The 23,509-nt window shown below is 54.6% G+C and overlaps 1 long non-coding RNA gene across 1 annotated transcript; it reads right to left on the reverse strand.

Moving 5' to 3' along the window:
* Window positions 1-229: 229 nt before the first annotated feature.
* On the reverse strand, window positions 230-23,509 carry LOC136368895 (uncharacterized). The gene is made up of 4 exons (XR_010744924.1): window positions 23,362-23,509; window positions 7,273-7,452; window positions 2,350-2,510; window positions 230-2,001 (listed from the first exon to the last, which is right to left on the reverse strand). It is a non-coding gene; the product is annotated as an uncharacterized lncRNA (long non-coding RNA).

Raw genomic sequence — 23,509 nt, forward strand, 5'->3', positions numbered from 1 at the left:
GCAGGAGGAAGATCCCACTGCTGGGAAGCTCAGCCAAGGCACGGGGCTGGGAGCTGGTGGGCTGGGAGCCCGTGGCTGGCAGTGGCCCCACATCCAGCCTGTGTCCCCAAGCATGAGGAGCCCCCCATGAGAGTCAGGACATGGCCCCAGGGGCACAGGGGGAGATAAACAAACAGAAATGCAATATTTTTTTCCACCACCAAGTTTCCATCAGTGCTGGCTGGCTGGGTTTGATTAAACCTCGCATTTATTACATTTTGCAATATAGTTTTGTTACCAGATTAAACGCACATAAAATCCACAGGAAGGGTCCCAGCACAGCCAGTCCCCAGAGCCAGCACAAGCCACGGCAGTGTGGGCTGGGAGGGGACAGTGCTACCTTTGGGCTACCTCAGGACCCCCTCCCAGGGTCCCCCAGGCTGCTGGCTCTCAACCAGCTTTTCTCCAGCTGGGAATGCAGCCCTGCATGGGCAGATTCCCTGGGGATTGCAGGCACGAGGGATCCATGGAGCTGAGAAAGGGCCAGTGCAGCATTGCAGATGCTTCTCCAGCACTGGGCTCACCAAAACACATCACCTGGTGAAGGGATACCCACAGGCCACGGCCACCCAGCCCTGATCTGCCCTTGTCACTGAGCTGGACAGTCCCCAGGGTGCACCAAGGCCCTGGGGCAGCAGATCCACATTGGGGTACGAGGGTGATGCAATCCCATCCCTGATGCAGCCCTGGCAGCTGCTGAGGAAGAAGTCCTGCAGTCCAGAGCCATCTCCACGGGGCTGTTTCACCAAGCAGGTTCTCAGCTCTCTGCCTGCTGCCCTTGGAGGAGCCTGTTCAAGCTGCACTCCAGCACTGCAGCTGCTGGGCTCTGCAGCCTCTCCGTGACACCAGCCCTGCTCCCAGGCACTTGAAAAGCCTCTGTGTAAAAGAAATTAATAACAAAGTGAATTGCACTCGAACGCAGCTTCTGCAGAGATAAAGCAGTGGCAGGGGAGCGGCGGAGTGTGAGGGAGGAGTTTAACCTCCCCTCCCCACAACCCCAGGCAGTGATGGATGATGACATTATCACAAAACCAGGTCAGATTAAGACCAAAACAAGCTGAGATCCACCAGCCTTCCTGCTGGGGTCCTCACCGGCGGGGCTGGGTGTCAGAAGGCTGACAGCAGATGTCAAATGATTGATTCCTAAGCAGGCTGGCTTTCCTTCCCAGCGCCGTGATTGGAAGCTGGGAGGGCTGGAGCTGCCTCCTGACACTGCTGGGGTCTCACCCAGCAGCCAGCGATCGATGCTCACCCCTGAGCCAGCTGCCTCCCGGCTGGAGGTCTTTGTTTGCTTTGTGATGGACAGAGTTTGGGAAAACTGCATCCTAAAAGCTCTACGGCCTTGTCTGGAGGCTGTGGGGTTTTCACCCCCAGCCTTTGCCACATCAATGCAGCAGCAGATCAACCCACCACGGAGCTGCCCTCGATCCTGACAGGCACAGAGAAAGGAACAATGTTTTTTAAAAAGATGCAGGTTTGCAAGGGCACAACTCACTGTGTGCCCCATGGGCAGGAATGAAAGGCTGGAGCAGAGAAGCAGCATCTTCCACAAGATACAACTCCAAGGGGGACACGGTTTTTTCCCAGTTTTCAGCTGGAGTTTTCAGGGAGCAGCATCGGCAAAATATCCCCGGCTGGGGAAGCAGCAGCCATGGGGACCTCGGGGCCAGAGCTCCATCATCAGCAGTGATTAATGAAACGTCTGAGCTGTCCTTCAGCACCACGAGGTACCAGGGAAAAGGCCTGTGGGAGAAGAAACGGGCTGGGCTGGTAACTCCAAACCTCCCCCAAAGGCTCCTGTTGGTGTCTGACTCTTGGGACAGGGCGTGTCCCCTCCCCAGGCAGTGTCACCCTGGCTGCCATCCCTCCCCAGGCACCATTGTGCTCCTGATGCCCAAGGGGATTTGTCTTGCAGGGCCCCCGCAGGTGCTGGCAGGAGAGGGAGTCAGGAGCTGTTCCGACCTGTCAGGGCACAGCAACTTAATGTCATTCAGAGCTGGGATCTCACCTCCAAATCCCTCCTTCTCTGACAAGAGCAAAAACCATCCACTCAAATCTTCAAACAGCAGTTCAAAGCCTTTACATCACTCTCCAGATTAATTAGCAGCTAAATAATAATCCAGGCTAAGTCTTATCAAGGCATAAGAACCACGACATGGTCAGCCAGTGATGTGTGGGATCCAAAGCAGGAGAAAGTTTCGTGTTCCTGGTTAAATCCAACATCTCCCAGGAAAATGCAGCCTCTTCCCATAACAAACAGCTGTGTCAAGAGTCAATCCTCACCAGAGGAACATTTCAAACCAAACTCACCTGGGGCAGAGGGGCTGTGTTAACTTCAGGCAGGGCAGCAGCAGAGTCTGGTCACTGAGGAGGTCATTCCCCAGTGGGTTGGAGGACAGGTTCTGGTGGGTCAGAGCTGCAGGGTCAGCCAGGTCCTAGGGCAGGTGGCTCAGCAGAGGCATGGCCATGGCCTGAGGATGGACATGAAACAGAGGGACTCTGTGTCAGACCTGGGACATGCTCACATGCAAGCAGTGGCAAGAGGAGAAAGGACTGCCATTCCTTCATCCTGACGCGGGCACTGAGCCCAGGCACCTTTGCCATGGCCCAGGACGGTGCCTTTCCTGCTCTGGCCTCCCACCTGACACTCACATCCCACTCCAGGGGCCCACTGCAGGGTACAGCCCAAACCACAAGTGGAAGCCCAATCCCCAGCAGCCTGGGAGTGCCATTCCTTCCCTACCAAGCTCCCATTTCCCCAGGCAGCTCTGAACCCTAGGAGGAAAAACTAACTAACTAACTAACTAACTAACTAACTAACTAACTAACTAACTACATAAGCAAGCAAGTAGGTAAGTAAATAAATAAATAAATACCCCTCTGCAGCAAGCCAGCTGCACCAGAACATTTATTTCATAGAATGCACCATTTATTTTCAATTATCGTGGTGTTTTCCTCCCCCTCTGTCCCCGCGCATCTCGCTGGTGCAAAGTTAGCAGAGTCCCACAAGAGCCTGGGCAGGAGCAGCGGCTCCAGGGACAGATGGGATGGGGACAGTACGGACACCTCTCCCAGCGGCCAGGAGGAGGCTGGCAGCCCGGCCGGGGCAGGGCAGCAGGGGTCAGGCAAGGAGAGGTGTCCCGGCTGTCAGCTCACCTCCGGATTAGCGCGGGAGGAGGTGACAGCAGCCAGCGGAGCAGAGGCGGTGACAGGGACATGGGGGAGGGCACGGAGAGGGATGAGAGTAGTTCTAGGGGCATCTCCTCCCTCCGGTGTCACCCTCTCCTTTCCCCTCTCCTCCAGGGACCTGCTCTCACTGCCTGGGTGAGCCAGAGCTTGGGGTTGCAGCCAAGTCAGCCTTTGGCTGACAGGAGACACCAGCCCTGACTTCAGGGATGCTGCTGGAGGTGAAAACCCCCAGAGCTGCGGGGGCCAGGCTGCCCCCGGGGCGCTTGTGTGACATCCTGTGCCACATCCCTGGCCCACAGAGACACTGAGCTGTGACCCAGGCACAGAATTCAATGTCCTCACCCCACACTTGCACACCAAGCAGCTTTTTTATTCCCAGGTGTGCCTCAGCCAAAGCCATTTGAAGATCTCTGACACGTCATGAAGGATTTTCTAATGGGGCTCAGCAGACTCTAAGATTTATATCAAAAAGGCCCAATTTATTGAATTAATGCTGCAGAGTAAAGCCATGCCTGCTTAACAACTGGAGTATCAGTATTTTACAGCAACATAACTAATAAGGCCATTAATACAAAGTGGGCTCACTCCTGACATTTATATCACTGTAAATCTTGCTCTCAGCACCGGAATTATTTATGCCATCCCAGGCACTCGAGGAGCGCTGTCATCCTTTATCAGGCTGAAAGATTTGAGCCAAGAAACAACGAATATAAACACAATAATAAAAAAAAAAAAAAAAAAAAAAAAGGAGCTCGAGCAGAGCTGGGACAGGTCCCTGATGCAGAGGCAAGGGCTGGCCCTTGCTGCCCTGCAGGGATGGGAGCTGGAACCCAGCCAGGTCTCTCGGGACTGAACCCAGCCAGGGTACCTGGCTGCAGCTCCCCACATGCACCAGGTGTGCCCTGAGCAAGGAAAACTCAGGGAATTTTCACAGAATCACAGAATGGGTTAGAAAGGACCTTAAGGATCATCTGATTCAAACCCACCACGGGACTGCTTTTGCTTAAGGCCCTGGGTAGAGAACACAGACACTGGCCCCACTGTCACAAATTTCAAACAGGAATTGTGGATGCAGCCAGAGAGACCGAAAACTGCACAGGGTGAGGAAGATCTAAACCCTTCCCACCCCCCAAAAAACCCAAACCCCAAACATCCCCAGCACTCACCAAGCACTTGGGAAACTGCAAATAAGAAGGAGCTGAGGGCAGGGGGGGTGGGAGAGCTGAGGAGCCCGACAGAGCTCACTGAGTACTAATTATTCCCGGCATTATCTGCACAGACAGATAAGGTTTTCATTAATAAACTTGAGGGAGGTGGGGGGAGGCAGAGAGAGCAGCAGCCGCCGCTGAGAGCCAGGCAAGAGCTGCGGATGAAACAGCAGCACCAGTGAGATGCAGTCAGGACAGGGAGCAATCAGGGGCCCGGGCAGCAGCGGTGGCAGTGTGGGGACATGGGGACAGTAATTAGCTGACGAGCCTGTTCCTGCTCGGCATCGTTGTGCAGGCTGTCTCCTAATTCACAGCACGCTGGAAATGAAATCGTTAGCGATCTATCACAGGACCTTGATAAACCTGGAGAGAGAAACGCTGGCTGGTGTGGGAGGAGGGTGAGGGAGAAGCATCCCCTGCTCACAGCCTCGCTGCACCAGCACCTCTCTGCCCTTCCCACACCCACACCTATCTCCCTGTGGCACACTTCCAGGGGAATGCCTGGGAAATATTACCCTGAAAATGTGAAATAAATCTCCCAAGGACTGAGTGTCCAAGAGGATCAGAGCTGTGACAGCAAGCAAGAGGCCAGGATGGGAGGTCAGCCCAGCCCCAACCCAGCAATTCATGTTTGAAGTTCAGGTTACATCATGCAAGACTGAAAAAGGGGGTAAAAAATTCCCATGTCTAACTTTCTAGCATCTCCTTTCTCATACCTTATCTTCCAGCTTTTCCATAAGCCAAATCCAACCTTTCCCCAGCTCTTCCAAGCAGCAGCAGCAGCAATTTGCTCTGCTTGGCTGTAGCTAGCTGCAAAACCACCTCAAAAATTGCCTGGTTCAAGAACATTTAAGGACTAAAAAAAAAAAAAAAAAAAAAAAAGCTGCAAGAAAGCGAGCAAAATCCATCAGAGCTAATTATTTACTCTTGATTGTCAAAAAAATAGATGGATTGATGAAAGGAGTTGGTAAGCAGGACGATAGCAGGAGTGTGTTGTTGAAGGCAAGCACTGCAGTGGGATCCAAAAGCAGGAATTTTCATAATCTATGGGCTGTTAATTATCTAAACTGAGGTCTCTTGGAGCTGCCTGAGTGAAGATTAATTAGTTTTTGAAATAATAGCTAAATTGATACTGGGAAGGAGTTTGGGTCCCAAAATAATGGCTGAAAATTAGCCAGCCTGTTTCTCCATTTCTCTCTGCCATGTTCAGGAGGACATTTGTCTCTGTTGCTTTTTCAGAAAAGGGCCATTAATCAAATCAGCAGATGGTTCTTCCCGAGCTTGGGGTGTTGCAGAAACACAAAAGGGAGGAGGAGGAAGCAATCACCAACAAGTGTTAGGGGAAAAAATCCTCCAGCCCAGTGATTAGCAACTCCAGAGTCCATTTTCCCTTGAAAGAGCAGGAGCTGTTCAACTGGAGTAACACTTCTGGAGACAGGGAACGTCTCCCGTGACAAGCAGGCACCTCCAGGAAAGGGATTTGTCTGTCTTTAAAACAAATTACCTGCACTAATCCCAAATACCAGGATTTATGTCTCCTGGCTGACCCAGGTTGATGTCCAGCTTGTCAGTGCCTGCTCAGGCTTTCACCCACGAGTGGGCCACACACATCACACTCACCTCTGCACATCCTGGGGGTTTGTGTGCTGGCCTGTCCCCCTGCAGAGGTGCTCACTGTCACCCTGTCCCAGCTGGCTGCATGTTCCACGGGAACAGCTCCATGCAGGAACATCTCCTGTCAGCAGCGGTGACAACTCTGCTGTCACACACAGCCAGGACCATCCAGGGGGCTCAGGAGCTGTCAGAGGAACAGGCACACACAGAGTGCCCTGGAACACCTCTTGTTTCCTGGCGAATCAGCCAGTGGCAGCCTCAGCTCCTCAAAAAAACAAAAATCCCAGTGCCCCCTGCCTCCCTGGGATGGCATCAGCCACAAAGGCCCTCACAGAAGGTGCCCTCACAGGTGGGACACTGCTCCTGGAGGATCCCTGTTGTCCCAGCTCAGGGGGAAGCAGGTCCACGTCACAGCCAAGGGAAGGCACAGGCAGCTGAAGGCTGCCCCATCAATCAGCAGCCCCTGGGCTCAGAGGAGCATCTGCTCCATTGCACACACACACAGAGCTGACACGTGTGAAAGCCTTCACAGCACTCACTGAGGTTCCCTGCCTCGGATTTCATGGCAAATAACAGGGGAGAGGCAGGCACCAACCCCTCTGCATCCCACCCTTCATGGTGCTCCAGCCCAGCCCTGCAGGTTTCCTGCCTGGATGTCACCACTCCCCACGTGGCTGAGGGACAGGAGGTCGTGCTCCCAAGGCTTCGTCCCCTTTCCTGCTCAGCAGCCTTTAGGAACAGGCACCACCACCAAAGCCCATCCTTCCCTGCTTGTTATCTTTGCACAGCCAAAAGAAGGGACACGTGCCTGGGTGAGGGGTGGTCTCCTCCAGCGTCTGCCAGAGCCAAAGTTCAGTGCTCAGACCTGTCCATGAAGCTGACAGCCAGAGCCTTTGCCACAAGAGCAGTCAGAAGCCTCCTGGAGCCCACTGCCCTGCCCACCTTACACTGCCCCAGCAGGACCAGAGCTCAGCAGTTTGTTTGTCTGCTCTGGAAGAGGCAGGAGCAGTGCTCAGAGGAGAGATCCTCTGGATCTGAGGGAGCAGGGGCCAGGCCTGCAGCAGGAGGAGGCACTGGGTTTATCAGCAGCGCTCTCAGAGCTCCCACCACGGTGCAGGCAGGCAGCAGAAACAGCTCCTTAGTCATGGAGCAGATCCTGGGGCTCTGCCAATCCCCAGCAGCAGAGGATCAAAGGTGAGGCAGGGACAAGGAGGGAACCCACCTTGAGGCTGCTGGGCCAGCATCATCCTCAGCTCCTGCAGTGTGTGGGCTCCAGGCTGGGTAACTGTGTGATCTCACCCGCTGCAATGCCTTAACTGGATTTATTGCTCTGCCATGGGCAAGAGAAGTCAAGTAGATGCTGGATCCTTGGCCATTACTCTGATTTTTCATCCTTCACCTGCTGTGAATAAAAATAAAATGACAGTGAGAGCAGCAGCCCCCCAGGCCACCACCACTGTCACCCCCAGAGCAGGGCCAGGAGCACCCACTGCTCACTGTGCCCTACACGGTCCAACAAGCCCCTGATTTATCCCCAGGTGCCAAAAGGAGGAAGCTGGCCAGCAATCCTTAATCAAAACAGAGGCACCTCTGCCTTGAGGAAGGGCCAGGTGCTGTGCAGGATCCAGAAGTAGTTTCCTGGCTCTGCTGTTGTCAGCTTTGCCTGGATTCACTTTGTTGCCAGAAACGCACACACTCAGCTGAGAGAACCCTTGAGTTGCCAGGTTTTGGGGTTTCTCTACTAAGAACAGAAGGGAAGGAGTGCCAAGGCCCCAGGGAAGAGCTGTGTGTCATGGAGCTGGCCTGCAGAGGCTTGGGGTGCATCACCTCCTCCTCCAGTCAGCCCTGGGAGGGCATCCACGGCGGGCTGGGGAGCAGATCCAGCTCCTGGGGCTTGTCTCCTTGCAGACATCTCCATGTCTGTTGTTTCCAGCTCTCCTGTCCATCCCCAGGCTCTCTGCCAGCACACACCTGCCCCTCTGGGCTCTCCAGCCCAGCTAACACAGCGGGGTGAGCACATGGTCCCTTCTCCAGATTCCTCTCCAGCCATTTCCCAGCCCCAGGCACGGGGACGGTTTCTCAGCAAGGTGATTAAACGCTGCACTTGTAAAACACTTCATTCTGGAAAACAAATTATGCAAAACACACTCAGTGGGATCTCACACTGATGGATACAGCCACAGCCAGCTGACAGGGGGGACTCTGCTCCCAGGATTTATTTTCTGGGGACTGTGAGAAGCTGCCTGGCCAGCCTGCTCCATCCTGGGAAAGGGTGTTCAGCACAGAGCTCTGCTCCATCCCAGCCCCCAGGGACCTCCTCTGGGGAGGGCTGGCTGGTGGCACACACAGTACAGGGACAGACTGGTCTGGAGGAGGCTTGAGCATCAAACAGAGCAGCTCCAGAGGCCCAGCACATCTGCATCTCCTGCTGCTCCTTATTTTAACCCTCACATGACTTTTTCAGAGCACTCCTGCTGCTGTTGGCAATGCTGCAGCACTCATGCACCATGCTGGGATAAGAACAACTGGATGGGTCTTCACTCATCGTGTTCCCAAGCAGCTCCAGGGATGCTCCACTTGCCCACAGTCTGGGCCAGCACTTTCCCAGCATGAGACCTGCCTGGCCAGGCAGAGCTTTCCACATACTGGACCCCTGATGATGGGCAAGGAGGCTGCTCAACTGCAGACAGACCCTGTCTATGGCAGGCATCAGAGGATGGAGCTCACTCTTCTAGAGTGGCTCAGGGCTGCTCCAGGGGAAAGGACTTCAGGCAGTCAACATGCTGGATTAGGAACAAAACCAATCCAATCTGGAGGCTACCTTGGGTGCATCATTGTTAAAAAAAAAAAAAAAAAAAAAAAAAAAAGCAAAGGAAGAAAAGAGAAATTCAGATTCCCTGCCCCCGAACTGCTGACTCATGAGTGACTCAGGGACTAAGTTTAGCTGGGAGCTCTCAGTGGGGTGAGCAGTGCTGGCCTCTCCTTAACCTTATCAGACCTTCCAAGCAAACCCTTCACAGCCCAGGACAGATTCTGCTCACACTCCGATGGCCTTATGAAGCACCTCTAAAAGCTGTGCCCAGGCAGGTGGAGGTGCACACAGAGCTCTGCTGGGCAAGACCTGGCAGTGGAGACACAGCACCCAGAGCATCAGCCTGGGGAGTCACCATAGCAGCAGGGAATTCTAACAGCAGTGAGGTGTGGGCTGCTCCCCCGAGGGACCTGGGGACAAGGGGCTCCTCTGGGGCACAGGAGGTGGCACTGCCTGACACTGGTGGGCAGACCCCAAATGGCTTTGCAAGCCCTGCAGGTGTTGTTCCAGCAGCTCAGCCTGGCCTGGGGAGTGGGGATGACCCAGATGGATTTCCACAGCAGGGTGCCGTGTTCAGGACTTTCTGATCAAAGCAAACTCCCCGTTTCTAAGCACTGATGGTATCAGCAGCACGGCTTGGCCTGGCTGGGAGCTGAGCTGCCTCCCTGCCTCCATCCGAGCCGCTCCTGTCAGGTCAATCATTGCATAACCTCACACCAAACCCTCATCCAGCGCTTCCCAGGAACCAGCCCGGGGAGCAGCCCAGGGCTCACGGCTCATCCAGAGCTGCTCCTCGCTCCTCTGCAGCCCTGGGCAGGAGCTGGGGGGATCTGCCCACCCCCAGCCCCCCACACTCCCAAATCCTGCTGCCCTGGGCTGTGGCAGCAACGGGGACAGATTCCCACGGGGTCACTGTCAAATGAGCTGAAGGCATCATCCCTTCTCCACAGAGAACACCACACACTCAGCTTTTCCAAGTCCAAGAGCATTGCTGAGAGCTTTTTTCTCCCCCCCCACCCCTTTTTTTCATATGCTAAAAATCAATTCCTCCTCTGCACCACTGGTAATTCCACTGAAGTTTCTCATCCCATTGTTCCCTTCCCTGCACAATTTCTGCATTTCCCAGGCTCTATACTGGATGAAGTGCTGTCCATACCCTGTTTTTCCATGTTTTTGGCTCGTGGTGGCCACTCTGGCCAGGAGACATGCTCTGGCACTCACTTCCCCGGCTAGGAACATTCCCTTTTCATCAGACAGCTTCCAGGAAGCCCTGGGAGCCACAGAAGCTTGGGCAGTGCTGTGTTCGTGCCTTCCTTTGGCATCCAACCTCCCCTTTTATTGATGGGCAGAGAAGGGGCTGTGGCAGCCATTCAGCTGCTTCCTCCCATGCTGGAGGGAGAGGGACACATCTGCAGAGGGGAGATAAGGGAATGGGGCACCTCCAGTGCCTGGGATCTTATGAAAGGAGAGATCCTATCGCTGCCCAGAAATATTTGTGACTTCATCCTCGACCAACGCCGACAACTCAAAGGAGCAGGGAGAGCAGGCTGGGCTCTGTGGGGCAGGGAGCAAGGGCAGCTGCCCCCCTCTCCAAGGGATCACCGGCCACACTGTCCCCAGGGTTGGCCAGGGTCACTGGTGACAGACCAGCCTGTGGCAGCTCGGAGCTGGACACTGCTCAAGCTCTCAGCAGTGCCAGAGCTGCTGCCCAGGGCAGAGGGCTGGGGTTGGAATCTGCCAGTCCCCCCTCATTCAGGGACATGGGGGACAGGGACAGCTCCTGGACACCTCCCAGCCCTGCAGCCTGCCTCAGTCAGCCTCACCTCCCACTGCCAGCCCCGTGGGTGCAGCTGCTGAGCCATGCCCCAGCATTTTCCCACCCCGTGCTGCTTCCCCAGGATGAGCACAGTTGATTTGCCAAGGTCTGTTCCCACCTCTCTGTTCCACGGCAGAGGGAATTGGGCACCACAGCAGCTGATAAGCAGCTTGCTCCTCCAAAGCCCAGAATGAGTTGCAGGCAGGTGAAGCTCAGATTTCCAGATCCTTTACTTCTGCCCTGACACCTGGAGCCTGATTTGTCTCTGAAACCATCATGTGCTGCTGGTTGCTCTCAGGAACAAGCACGAGGCAGGCAGCAGGGCAGGGAGGGATCCCTGCCAACAAACACCACTCGTGCTGGACACGGCCAAGAGGAGCCACAAGGAAAGGACCCGGTGCCAGAGGCTCCTTTCTGCCAGGGCAAAGCTCATTTTGTCCCTGCAGCAGTTTGGCAAAGGGCTTTTGGAGGGCAGCAAGAGCCTCAGTGATGCTTGTAGGGCACAGACAGGAGCGAACAACAGCCAACAGCAGTGGCAGCAGTCTTCTTGTCAGACCAAACACCACAAAAGCCACGTGAATAACCTCAATAAACTCTCCCCACCCTTCAGAAGGGAGGGCAGGAGCCTGCTCTGAGCCCTCCTGGGAAGGCAGAGAGGATGCAGCTCCTCACCACGACCACTCCAGACAGCCTGTGCACACTGCCAGCTGATGGCCTGAGTCACAGGGGCCTTGGTGCCACCTCCCACCTCATCCTCCCCTGCACAGCACGTGTCCTTCCCACTGCTCTGGGGAAGAAGGGGGACAAACACAGAGCCCCCACAGCCGGGCACGTGGGCAGAGCATGACTGCTCCAGGGGGAGCTTCCCAGCTTGGGAACGAGCTGTGCTGGCCAGGAGAGCTGTGGGAGAGGGTGGCTGAGCTGGAGACACCTGAGGGAGCACAACAGGCCAAGCACGGCAGCAGGGAATGATCACAAGCATCAGTGGAAGGACTTCAGAGGAAGGAGCACTTCAGGGAGACAGAAATGGGTGCCAGGAGTTGACAGGGACACAGAATGGATTGGCTGGGAAAGGATCTTAAGGATTATCTACTTCCAACCCCTCTGTCATGAGCAAGGACACCACAAGTAAACCAAGAGCAGCAGTATTTGGGGAAATGAGTGGGCCCTGGTATGCCAAAGCAAAGGATGGGGAAAAGCTTCTGTCAGCTCCTCTCACCCTCTGTAAACACCACCCTGGGAGCTCCTTGTCTGGGATCACAGCCTGCCCAGCCACACGGAGAAAACACATTTCTGGGAAAGCATAACACATCCAACCAGCCAGCAAAGCGTGTCTCTGTGGGTGACAGCCCAAACACCACCAGGACATCTCCCTGACAACAGGGACAACCTACCCTGAGAAACAGCCCTACAGCTGGAGAGAGCTCCTTATGCTCCTCAGCATCAGAGAGCAGTCCTGCTCCTTCTGCACTCCCCAGCTCCTCACTCGGGCATCTCTGCATCCCAAAGACAGCCCCTTTGGGGGAAACAGAGACCTGGCCTATTGCCATGGGCTCCTCTCTGCAGTCCCACAGCTGCCCCCACAGCCCAGCACATGCCACCAGAGGGGGTCAGGGACATTCAGGGATCCCAGGAATGGTGGCAGGAGAAGACTGGCTTGGTGCTGAGTTTTGCACTGTGCTGGACTCTGCCAGACTGAATTGTCATTTACACTGCTCTTTTCTAGCTAACAGAACAAATAACACAGCTGGTGAGCAGAGAACCTCTTCCTGTGACAGCTGCTGAGGGAACCCAGACCCTTTTCCTCCAGCCCCTCTGCTCTGACACAGGGCAGGTTCCAGATAGCCCAGCTGGGCATTTGTCACCAGCAAAGGTGACAAAGGGAACAGCCAGTGCCCGACGCAGCTCCGAGCTGGTTATGGAAGGAGCGTCTATTTAAAGGAGTCAGTGCTTTTCTAACCTACCTTCCTTTGAAAGGAAAAAAGCCCACCTAAATATATCCTCCCAGAATTGGAGCTTTTAACCTGCCTGCCTCCTGCAGCCCATTGTCCGGCGCACCAAGAGCTGTTTCCCTGGAAATGGCAGCGCAGGCTAATTGCTGTTTGAAGCCTTTCCTCCCACGGAGCAGAGCAGCAGCCTTGGAATACCATTCCCTTCTCTGACAGCTCTCTGTCACAACAGGCTTCCCAACCTACTTCTCCCTGATTTTCTCCCTGGACAAGCGAGATTTAATCAGAAGAGTTTCCCTGCAGAAGCCACCCGAGGGTGTGCAAAGGAGGAGCTGCTGGGGACACACCTGGGGACTGACAGCTCCAGGGGAGCTCAGGGGACCCTCAGCAGTGGGATGAACCTGGGGCCTTCCCTACAGGTGAGTCAAGGCAAAGAAGCAACGTAAACAGGAGGAGAAGCACATCTGATGTGTGTGGTTTTTTCCCCTAAGCTCCTGAGAAGAGCAGGTTGTCAGGAGGCAGGACAGGCATTGCAGTGACAGCTTCTTATTTAATGTAATTGCTACACCTCAGAAGAAAAAGCAAAAGCCTTGTCAAGAGCCAAGATGATTTCCCTCCAAGAAATCCTTGAGGTTGGGTGTTTCCATTGAGCTCTGGAGAGGAGAGCCCTGTTCCCAGTCAGCAGCTGGGGCTGGGAAGGCTCTTTGCGTGAAGGGAGAATGCTGGAGAGGAATGTGGCCCTGCAGTGCCCTCTTTGGGCACAGCCAGGTGCGGGGTGTGCAGCCACAGCTCTCCCTCCTGGGCTGGCACACAGCAGGGATTTCATTCCTGGCTGCAGCAGAGCCGGGGGGAGATGCTCACACACAGCAGGCGTGTGCTCCAGCAGCCACAGCCCTGCTGGGAAAGCCCTGCCAGAGCCAGGCACAGCGGGGATCACCTGCAAGAGGAGCCAGCCAGACCCACCCCACTGCTTCCTCCTGCCTGGAGCTCCTCACACACACACACAGAGGGCAGGGATCAGGGGGCTGCAGAGGCTGAGGTGCTTGGATCTGCTGAAGAAGCACTTTGATGGAGTTTTGAGGAGGCTTTGCCAACTCAGGAAAGGGATCTGGAGCAGTGCAACAACCTCCCTGCAGTCTGAGTGAAACATCTGCATGGGCAATGCTCCCAGAGCCCTGCTCTGCTCCAGCCCTCCTTGTCCACAGGTCAGGATTTCCACGGGGAGAGACACCTGATGGAGACAATTCCTGGCTCCTTTGCTGGCACACAACAGCACTGTGAGCAACCACCTCCGAGGTTAATTAGATAAGGCTCTCCAACAAGGTCTCTGGCAGAGCAGGACTTCCTTTCCTCCGTGTTAAGCCCCTTTTTAACCCTCTGACAGGTCTCAACACCATGGTGCCCCTGTTGCACTGCTGACTGTAACAGGGGAGCTGCTGCAGCACATCAGGGGTGAGCTGCAGAGAACCACGGGCAGCAGAGAAAGAAGTAAGAGCTGCACAAGTTTAGAAATTGTTCAGCAGCCCCAGAGTCCAGCAGTGCTCGTGCTCAGAGCTGCATAAACAGAACACGGTATTGGAGTCAAGCTGCAAGCCCAACACATTCCACAGAGTCTGGAGATGCCCCGGAGCTCTAAGAGGCACCACACATGAGAGAAAAAAAAGGACACTGCTCTCTGTGTAGCACAACAAGACTATCTGCTAGCAAAAGTCCTCTGGTTTCTCCATTCCTGGTCCTTGCAGGTGCCTGGTTACCAGCCTGAAAGGCTGAGGGCCACCCCAGCCCTGCAGGTGAGGAGCTGGACAGCTGGGAGAACACAGCACTTTTTTATCTCTAGAGCAAACTGAGCCTCTGCTCCTGAGGGCCAGGGCTAATCTAGGCAGCCCCAAATGAAGCAGTCACTCTCTGCCAGCTGCAGCCTTGTTGAGGAGAAGAGCAGGACACGGTCTGAATGGGATTAGTGCAGAGGAAAATGAAATATCCAGGGCCATCCATGCCTTGGATGCTGCCAGGGATGTGCCTGGGGAAGGCTCTGCCTTGCCTGTCCAGGCCTTGCAGAAGGCCAGGAATGTCTCCATGGGTCTGCCAGGGAGTGAACAGTTCTCCAGCCACATATCCCTTCCCTTCTCTGCTGTCTCCTAGCACAGTGCAAAGGGAGATGGGCACTGGGGGTGGCCAGGCAGCATCCATGGAATCTGCTGCCTCATGTATCCGTGTGCCCCACAGCAGCAATGATGGACTTGTCCTCATGGCACGGCCATGGTTTCTGGGCAGCTGTAATCATTTTGGATCAGACTGATATTGCCACTGACCAGCCCCAGGATAAGGTCACAGGGAGGCAGCTGTAAAACACTAATCACCCCCACCCCAGCCCTCTTTAGCCAAGCCAAGAGCTCCCACCAGCCAGTCTGCCTGGGGAAAGAATCACTCTGTTAGCACTGGGAGGAACCAGCCCCCTGGCTTCTCCCACTTCAGTCTATTCCAACCTCACATTCCCTGTTATCCTAAGAGCCCAACTCCATTTCAGGGGTTTATGGTGCATGTGGCTTAAGCTCCTGAAGAACACAATGGTCAGAGGCTGTAAAAGCCACCCCAACAGCACAGGCATTTGTTCCTGTAAAGTGCAATGAGCTGCAGAAGAGCTTTGTAATTAGTGACCCACATTTAAAGCTGAGCTCCAAACCACCACAGCACAGAGCAGCAACACCATGCTCCACATCAGTCCTGTGCCAGGGAAATACCTCCTCACTGGAACAGGCAGGAACCAGCTCCTGCATGATTCCAGAGCATTCCAGAGCCCAAAAACAGCTCTCAGGGCTGGGAGATGAAGCAGGGACTGAGGTGAGGACAAAGCTGGGCTGAAGGCTGTGGGATCAGGTGAGGCCAGGACAGCAGAGCCCTGCAGAGAGGAGGTGATGCAGAGGCAGTGCTGGGTAGATCCCTGCCCAAGGGACAGTACAGCCCTTAGCCAGCCACCTCCAAGGCTCTCTGAAAAATCCTTGGAGAATGGGAACACCGACATTTTCCCCTGTCAGCCCTTGGGAGCATCCACCCCCATCACCCCCCACTGCCACCCTTCTCAGGAGACCCTGCCCTGCACTGCTCAGGCACACAGAAAACAACTCAAACCAGGCAGAAGAGGGAGAAAGAGGAAAACACCCTGCTCTGCACCCTGTCTGACCTGATCTCCCACCAACTCATCTGCACCCACAGCCTCTGCTCCTCAGCTGCCTGCCTTCCAGGAGCTGGCAGAGAGCCAAGATCCCGGCTCCAAGACATGAACCTGATTCCTTGGGACTGGCTAACCCCTCCTCAGCCCACTCCAACCTCCCCCAGGGCTGGCAGGACTGTGGTGCTGCACAGCTCCACAGCTCCAGAAAAGCTTGGGTTGCTCCCTGTTCTTCTCTGGCTTAAAGGAAATGCACGAGCTGAGGAAATTGCCTTCCTTGGTCATGCCAGTGCCTTGCCCAGGGTAGCTGGGGGAGCAGAACACAAGCAACTCTTCTCCTGCAAGCAGCAGAGCCCGGCAGTGAAGGAGTTAGCAGCTCCTTTGCCCCTCAGATTTCCATTTCATTTGCATTTTAAGTTTGGGCATTGCTGAACTCAAGCCCTACAAAGGGCAGGGGATGCTCCAGGGCCAGATTCCTGCTCTGCAGGTCAGCCATGGAAAGAGAAGACACCTCTCTGCAGCCCCTGCTCACCACATCATGGTGAGGATCAAGAAACAAACCCAGAAACCCTCTGGCAGCATCCTGGCATGCTCAGCCTAGGAAGAAGGAGGTCACACTTCTCCATGGATACTTGGACAGGATATTAAAGTGGATCATCACAGCAGCAGGCAGTGGTCCAAACCCATTGGTTTCAGGCATTTCAGAAGCCAGGACTTGCCTGAGCAAGCTCCCAGAAATTATCCCAACAGCACAGAGCTCACTGCAGCACCAGAGGCTCTTCCTCCAAGATCCTCCGTACCAAATGGCCCAGCAGCATTCCAGATGGCCAATCCATCCAGGCTTCCATCCCTACCCGCTCCTGGGAGCCTGGAACACTTCCTGTGCCCACAAACAGGAACTATGGCTCAACTGGAGATGGTGGCTGGGTACAACTGCTTCCTTGGCAGGCTCAGCGGGGCTGAGGAGGAGGAACCTCTCAGGAGGCGCCAACAAGATAAAGCCAGAATATTTTGCAACTATTTGTCGAAGTCTGCAGGAAACACTGGAGTTTTAGCAGTGCCTCTGGAGCAAACCAAAACCAGGACCTCACAGTCCCACACAAACACACTCACCCCAGCAGATCCCATCCCATGGGAGGGGAAGGGGAGCAGATCTGTTTCCCCATTTTCCAGTGGTTCTTGGGAAGCAGAACAAGGTGAAGGCAGTGGTTTGGCACTTTGATGAACCTCCAGCTCATTTCCCTAAAGAGCCATCAGGGAGACTCTCCTGAAGGTGTTGCTGGTCTGGACGGCCAGACACAGCCCAGTGGTCCATGAGCTGGAGAAGGGAGAGCTTCTCCACCCCCAAAACACAGGAGGGTGCTCCCTACTCTTACCCAACCCCAGCTGGAGATAAAATGGAAATAAAACTGGATGGGGGTGGAGGGCTCTGCCCCACAGCCCAGCTCATCCTGGAGGAGCCGGTGTGCCAGGCAAACAGCTCAGCCAGCTCTGGAGGAATTGGTCACAGGGCTACACGTCAGCACAGCTTTGGTTCAGCAGCTCTGAGCAGCAGCCTGTGCCAGGGAGAGAAGGGGGAAGCGGAGCCTGGAGCCATCCCACTGCACAGATGCCATCCCTGGTGCTGGCAGCCTGAAGGATGAGCGTGTAGGGCCTCATTTGCTTTGGCCTCATTGATTTCCTGCAGCTCTGCCCTCCACAGATCCACAGTGAGGTGGCTTGTCCAGCCTTGCAGGAACTCTGGAGCAGGATGAGGACACCCATATCCTTCCAGGACAAATGAAAGGGAACAACTGAGACAGCAAAGGCACCGGGGGATGTGTGAGGGTGGCATTTCCGCCCCTGGCCTCTTTCCATGCCCCAGGACAGGACTGCCTTGAGCAAATCTGGGGTGTCTGGGTGAGAATCAGCTCCTTCCTCAGCTCCTTGGGAGATAGGAATCCACCCAGAGCCAGCCCTGGCTGCCACACTCAAGCTTTTCAAGCCTCTCAGATCCCAGTCTGGAAAGCAAACTGCAGCAATTAACGGCTCTTGCTGCTGCGAATGGCAACGCTCTGTAAATAAATTACATCTCGGAAATTAATAAGTGTTGCCTAATTGGGGTTTAGCGTCTTTAAATTCCTGAAAATCCTTGTAAGATGACAGAAAGGAAGCAGGGAAGATATTTACTTGGCTGGAGAGCCCTAATCTAGCCCTAGCAGTAGGCAGGACACCCAAGGAGGCTCAGCCCTGCCTGTCACGGGGCTGTCGTGCTCCAGCACCAGGATATGTCTGTACAACCCAGGGTCAGACCAATTTTACTCCTGGCAGCAGAGCAGCAGTATTGCAAATGGCTTTTTAAATACCAAGCTGGAGCTTCCAGGGCAGAGCATCAGGGATGAAGAGAAACCAAAGCAGAGAGCAGCTGCCAAGCTGGGCCTTTGTACATGAGGCAGAGAACCCTTTGGCATTCAGCCTTTGCACTGGAGGAAGCTCAGTGTTCCTCTCCTCCTCCTGACAGCTCTTTGGTGTGTCCCACCATCACCATGGTGAGAGCTGGATGAGCTTTGGTTACCTGAGAGCACTAGGAGCCTCTGGTGCCGTGTGGGGAAATCATTTTGCAGCCAAAATCCTGCACAGATTTCCAGCAGATGATTCCCCTGGCACCAGGCTGGCAGCTTCCTCTGGGCTGCCACCTCTCCCATGCCAAGTCTGCTCCATCCAGCCTCTGAGCAATCTGTCCCTGTGCAGGGAGCAATGTGCCGTCCAGATCTTTCCCCTGCCTGCAGCACACATGGGCTTGTGCCTGATGAGCAGCAAGTCAGAGCCATCATCACTTCTGTGTGATGCTGATGGTTTTGCTTTCCTTCAGATTTCTCCCAGCTGCCTCCCGGACACCCCAGGGTTCCCAAGGGGCTCCATGTCCCAGCCTGTTACTGAGACAAGAGCATTTTCCAGACCTCCAGCTCCCTGGGGCTGATCCCTGAGGATCCCTCAGTGCCTGCTGATGGGCACGCAGAAGAGGCATTGCTGTGGAGCCACTCTCACGCAGGTACCCTGAGGGTTCAAGCCCTAATCCCCTTTTCTCCTGCCCACATCTTTAGCACATCCAGGTGAGCAGCAAACACAGCCCCTGACACTGAGCACTGCTCTTCCTCTCCACTAACTCCTGGGGGCCCAGCACGGAGAAACCTTAATGGATCCGACACAACTCCCAGCACAGAGCAGCTCCACTGTTGGATGCAAAGTTTAATTTGATTTCTCACTTGACTAGCTGAGACATCCTTGATGCACATCCTTCAGCTCCTTCCAGATAAATCTGCTGCATACAATTAGCACCAGGAGTCACCTGCATTTCACCAGCCTTCACTCCAGCCTCCACCAGCACCTCCCAGGGCTGCACAGCAACCCCACTCCACCTTTGGAAAGGATTTTCCATGGCATTTCCCTATTCTAGCAAGGGGAAAGATGGGGTTAAACATTTTTACTACATTACTGTAATCAAGGAGAGCTGATGGAGGGGGCAGAGGCCAAGGCAGGAGCTGCTGCAGCTTTCCCAGCTCAGTCTCCAACTGCAATTCCTGCAGGAGCACAGCCCAGGGCAGCAGCACTCCTTGCTGCCCCAAAAACCACTCTGCTCCTCCCCAAAAGCAGCTGTATTTCAGCAAGGCTTGGGGCAGCCCCTGAAGAGCAGCAGAGCACAACGCTCTGGAAACAGTGAGCAAACCCTGTGACTGCCAAGAAAATATGGGAAGTGCAGGTGGGAACACCGTGTTCCTTTTGAACGCAATGTAAAAGTCTGGAGGGTTTTTCTGGCATCTGTTTTCAGGACACCCTGGAACTTCAGCCTACAACCCCCAAAGCCTGGGGAGAACAGAGCTGCTGAACCAGGGTCACTGTTGGGGCGGGAGAGAGACCCACAGCTTCCCAAAGAGGGAAAGCTGAATAAGGAGAACAGTGTTGTCCTGTACCAAACCCAGTGATGCACAGGCAAAGGTCTCACCTGAGACTGGAGAGCCCCCACAGGCTCTGGCTGTTTTCTGTCTGATTCAGAACTCACTGGTGAGCCAGCTCAACTGAATCCGTTCCCTTCCCAGAGCTCTGAAGCACAACAGTTGATTTAAAAACCTTACAGCAAACTGTTGGGGAGTGAAAAATGGATTTTCAGGCATTAAAGCACAGACCGAGGAGCAAACAGACACCTTTGATTGAGAAATCAATGCTGGGGTTTTACAGCACTTCACACTAAGCAGCAGCAGAGCCCAGCGTGTGCCTCATCCCTGCAGGGCAGGGGGGGAGAAACCACAGAGAAATTAAACACTCTGATGCTTCCCATGGCCTTACCAAAGCCAAACATAACGTGTTTTCAGAAGAGACCCTTCAGATTATGAAGTGACAGGGAAAGGCTCCATGCCAGACCTCTCAGGGGGCTCCACCTGGCTGCTCTCTCCTCACCCCCTGCTCACAAGACCCTGATCCAGTGGGTGACATTCCTGCCCATGGCAGGGGGTTGGCACCAAATGGCCTTTAAGGTCCCTTCCAACCCCATCCATCCTGTGATTCTTTCATCTCTTCCAGCCCAGGGATCACCCAGAAGCTCCTGCTGCTCTGTCAACCAGCCCTGGGTGCAAAAAAAAATGGAGGAAAAAAAAGAAAGAAAAAGAAAAAAACCTGAAAAATATTAAAAGCAGAGCCTGGGATTGATGAAGATGCCAGAGGGAAGGAGCAAGTCACAAAGGGAAGAGGAGGAACAATCCCTGCACCCAACAGGGATGTTACAAGCCAGAGAGACAAGCTGACAAATTAAAACAGACCACAAGAACCCCTGATATGTTTTAAAGCTTTCTCTCAGCTTTCTTCTTCTCTTTTGTATGTTGAAAATTCATCTTCAATTGCAATCCCAACGCCCCCAGAGGGAAAAACACCCCGGCATAAGGCAGACTTCCCTCTAGGCAATGTGAAGCTGTATTACCAGAGCAAAAAGCCTTTCATCTCAAAATCGTTCCCTTCCAGAGCACTTGACCCAAAAGGAAGTCTCCTTTATTTCTGTAGAAGTCACTTTCTGTGGCCTCAGAAGGGAGCAGGGAGGCAGCTCTCTGCATTCCCCAGTACCTGCTCAGAGCTGGAGGTGCCTGCCCTGTGCCCCTCCACTGCCAGGGCACTGCTGGGGCAGGGACAGGCCCTCTCTATAGCACCAGGATGGCAGCAGATCCCAGGGCCAGGAGCTTGAGGACCCCCCTGCTCCTCAGAGAGGCTCCACAAGCCTCTCCTGCCCAGAGAGAGGGACAAAAGGGGACTCCTCCAACTGTTCCCATCCCTCAGTGAGAGCCAGCAGGCGCAGTCATTGGCACCTGGCTTGTTCCTCCTCACATGCTCCAAGGCAGGAGTGCTCCCTTTCCCAGCTGAGGCTGCATCCACAGCCCCTGGGGGGTTCTGGACAGCTCAGGGGTGCCACCAGACACGGCAGATAAAAACCAGGGGAGCTGCTGGTGCCCCAGGAGCTGTGGTGACTGCATGAGCTGGGGATGTCCCCCGTGAGGGCTGAAATGGAGGGGAAATGTGGTACCAGCAGTTCAGCAGGAGGGAGGGGAGCTGCTGTTTGCCACAGCCAGCAGGAAGCTGGATGGGTGAGACAAGAGCTCCTGGCTCCCACAGCCATCTGAGATCCAGAGGAACTGCCACCACTGACAAGGACCTGTGCACCAAGGCTCCCAGCCCAGCTCCACCCTGTGACACGGGCTCCATGTGCCAGGAATGTGTCCCTCTGCTCTGCCCTGCAGGACACCAAACACCAGACACCTGCCCACACAGGACCCAGCTCAGGAAAGCAACCCTGGGCTCAGAAAGCCAAAGCCCAGCACAAGTCACTGACCCCATGCTGAGTTCTGCAATGGATCTGCAGCAGGAAGGACAGCAGGGCTCACAGAATTACAGCACAGTTCTGCTCCTCCAAGCTGAGAACCACCTGGATCCCAGTGTGCTGGAAAAAGCCAGGGACTGGTTGTGCACAGCTCTGCCTTCCCATGTTTTTAAAGCAGCCCTTGGGGTTGTTTGAAGCACCTGCTGTTTGGGATCCGTGCAAGCAGCTCCTGAGCATGAGCTTTGCTTTCTCCTGAACACACACACAGGTCTGGGCTACTCACTGGGCTCAGCCATCCTGGAGGGAGCAGATTTATCAGGCAGGACTGGCAATAAAGATAACAGTGTTGGTGATGGTTCCTCGAGCTGAATTGCTCTCTGTGCACTGGGGGAGTGATATGCAATGCAAGATACCCACAGAGTTCTATAGAATAAACACAACTTGCTTCAGTTCACACAAACCACCCCACAGAAATATTAAAATTCAACAGCAGGGCTATCAGCTGGTTCAGGCTGGGCTGATTTCTGCATGCCATTTTTAGGGAGGCTATTTCTGAGGCTCTTTTCTTCAGCTCACAATTCCCTCAGCCCCTCTTTTTCTGAGCAACCCCAAGGAAAGTGAAATCCTTGAAGGAAAATGATTTCCAAACCTCTCAGAGATAAAAAAGCCCTATTAGACTAATTTTCAGGATGCAGGGAGGAGAACGCTTAAGCTAAACAAACTAGTGGAAAAATTGATTTATTAAAGCAGTTGGATGCTATCAGGGCAGCAAGCAATTTCCTGCAAGCACCATAGCCCATTCTACTAGAACAGATCTGTCTCACCTTCCTGGCAGTGCTCCCTCTCCCTGCCCTGCTCCCAGAGCAGCTCCAGTGCTGTGATCCCCTTCAGTGACCCATTAGCAGCCACGGCACATTTGCCATTGTGTAAGTGGCAGCAGCAGCAAACATAACACTCTAAATAAATTTTCGGCGGCTGCAGAGTGGTGTAATTAATCACAGGGTGGTTTACAGGCAGCAGGAGGCAGGGAAATGCACAAGGCTGTGGGAAAAGGGACATCAGGGTCCCCTCCCCCTGCTGTCCCCACCCTGCCCTGCCAGAGGCGACACAAGCCAAGGGCTGAGGCCAGGCAGCAGCTGGAGCTGGAGTTGAGGTCAAGCTCTGTTTCACAGCTCTGTCTCACAGCTCATCCCAGTTTGTGAGCTCCAGCAATCACTGTGCCCCCAGCCTGCTTCGTTTGGGCACATCCTTGATCTGCAAATAAACAGCCCTTGGTGTCGGTGCCCGCAGAGGTGTAAAGTTAATCCTGCTCCAAGCCCACTCCCTGCATCTCCCCTTTCCCACATCCCTGAGGAGCAAGACCTGCTGACACAGAGCAGGAGCAGATGAGGAAGGAAAAGCTTTAAATACCCTGTGGATCCCTCCAACTCCTCCCTTGGCAGACAGCAGCCCTCAGCTCTCCCTCCCTGCAGTCCCTGCTCCTGCACTCCTGGGAAGGCTCCTTTGGGACGCAGCTTCCTGCTGCCCACCCAGCAGCTGAACCGCTGGGGATGGCTTGGAAAGCCTCACATTTTCCTGAGTGCAGGACACAGCACATGCTGCCAACGTGCCTTCCTGCCCCAGGTCATCAGCAGAAGCAAATGGAATAGCCTGGCCCTGGGAGAAACCTCACATGAACCTCACATCTCCACCACTCCAGAAAATGGTCAGAGACCCTTGAACTCACCAGGATGGCACAAATGGCAAGCTGGGAGCCTGCAGGACTTCTCCAGGAGGAGCTGGCAGTGGCAGGTGCCTCTTCTCCTCTCATCCTCCCTCACCCAAGGACAGTGGCCCACATGGAAGTGTCCTTCTTCTTCAGAGGGCACTGCCTC

The sequence above is a fragment of the Sylvia atricapilla genome, chromosome 17 (assembly GCF_009819655.1).
Source record: "Sylvia atricapilla isolate bSylAtr1 chromosome 17, bSylAtr1.pri, whole genome shotgun sequence".
Lineage (NCBI taxonomy): Eukaryota > Metazoa > Chordata > Aves > Passeriformes > Sylviidae > Sylvia > Sylvia atricapilla.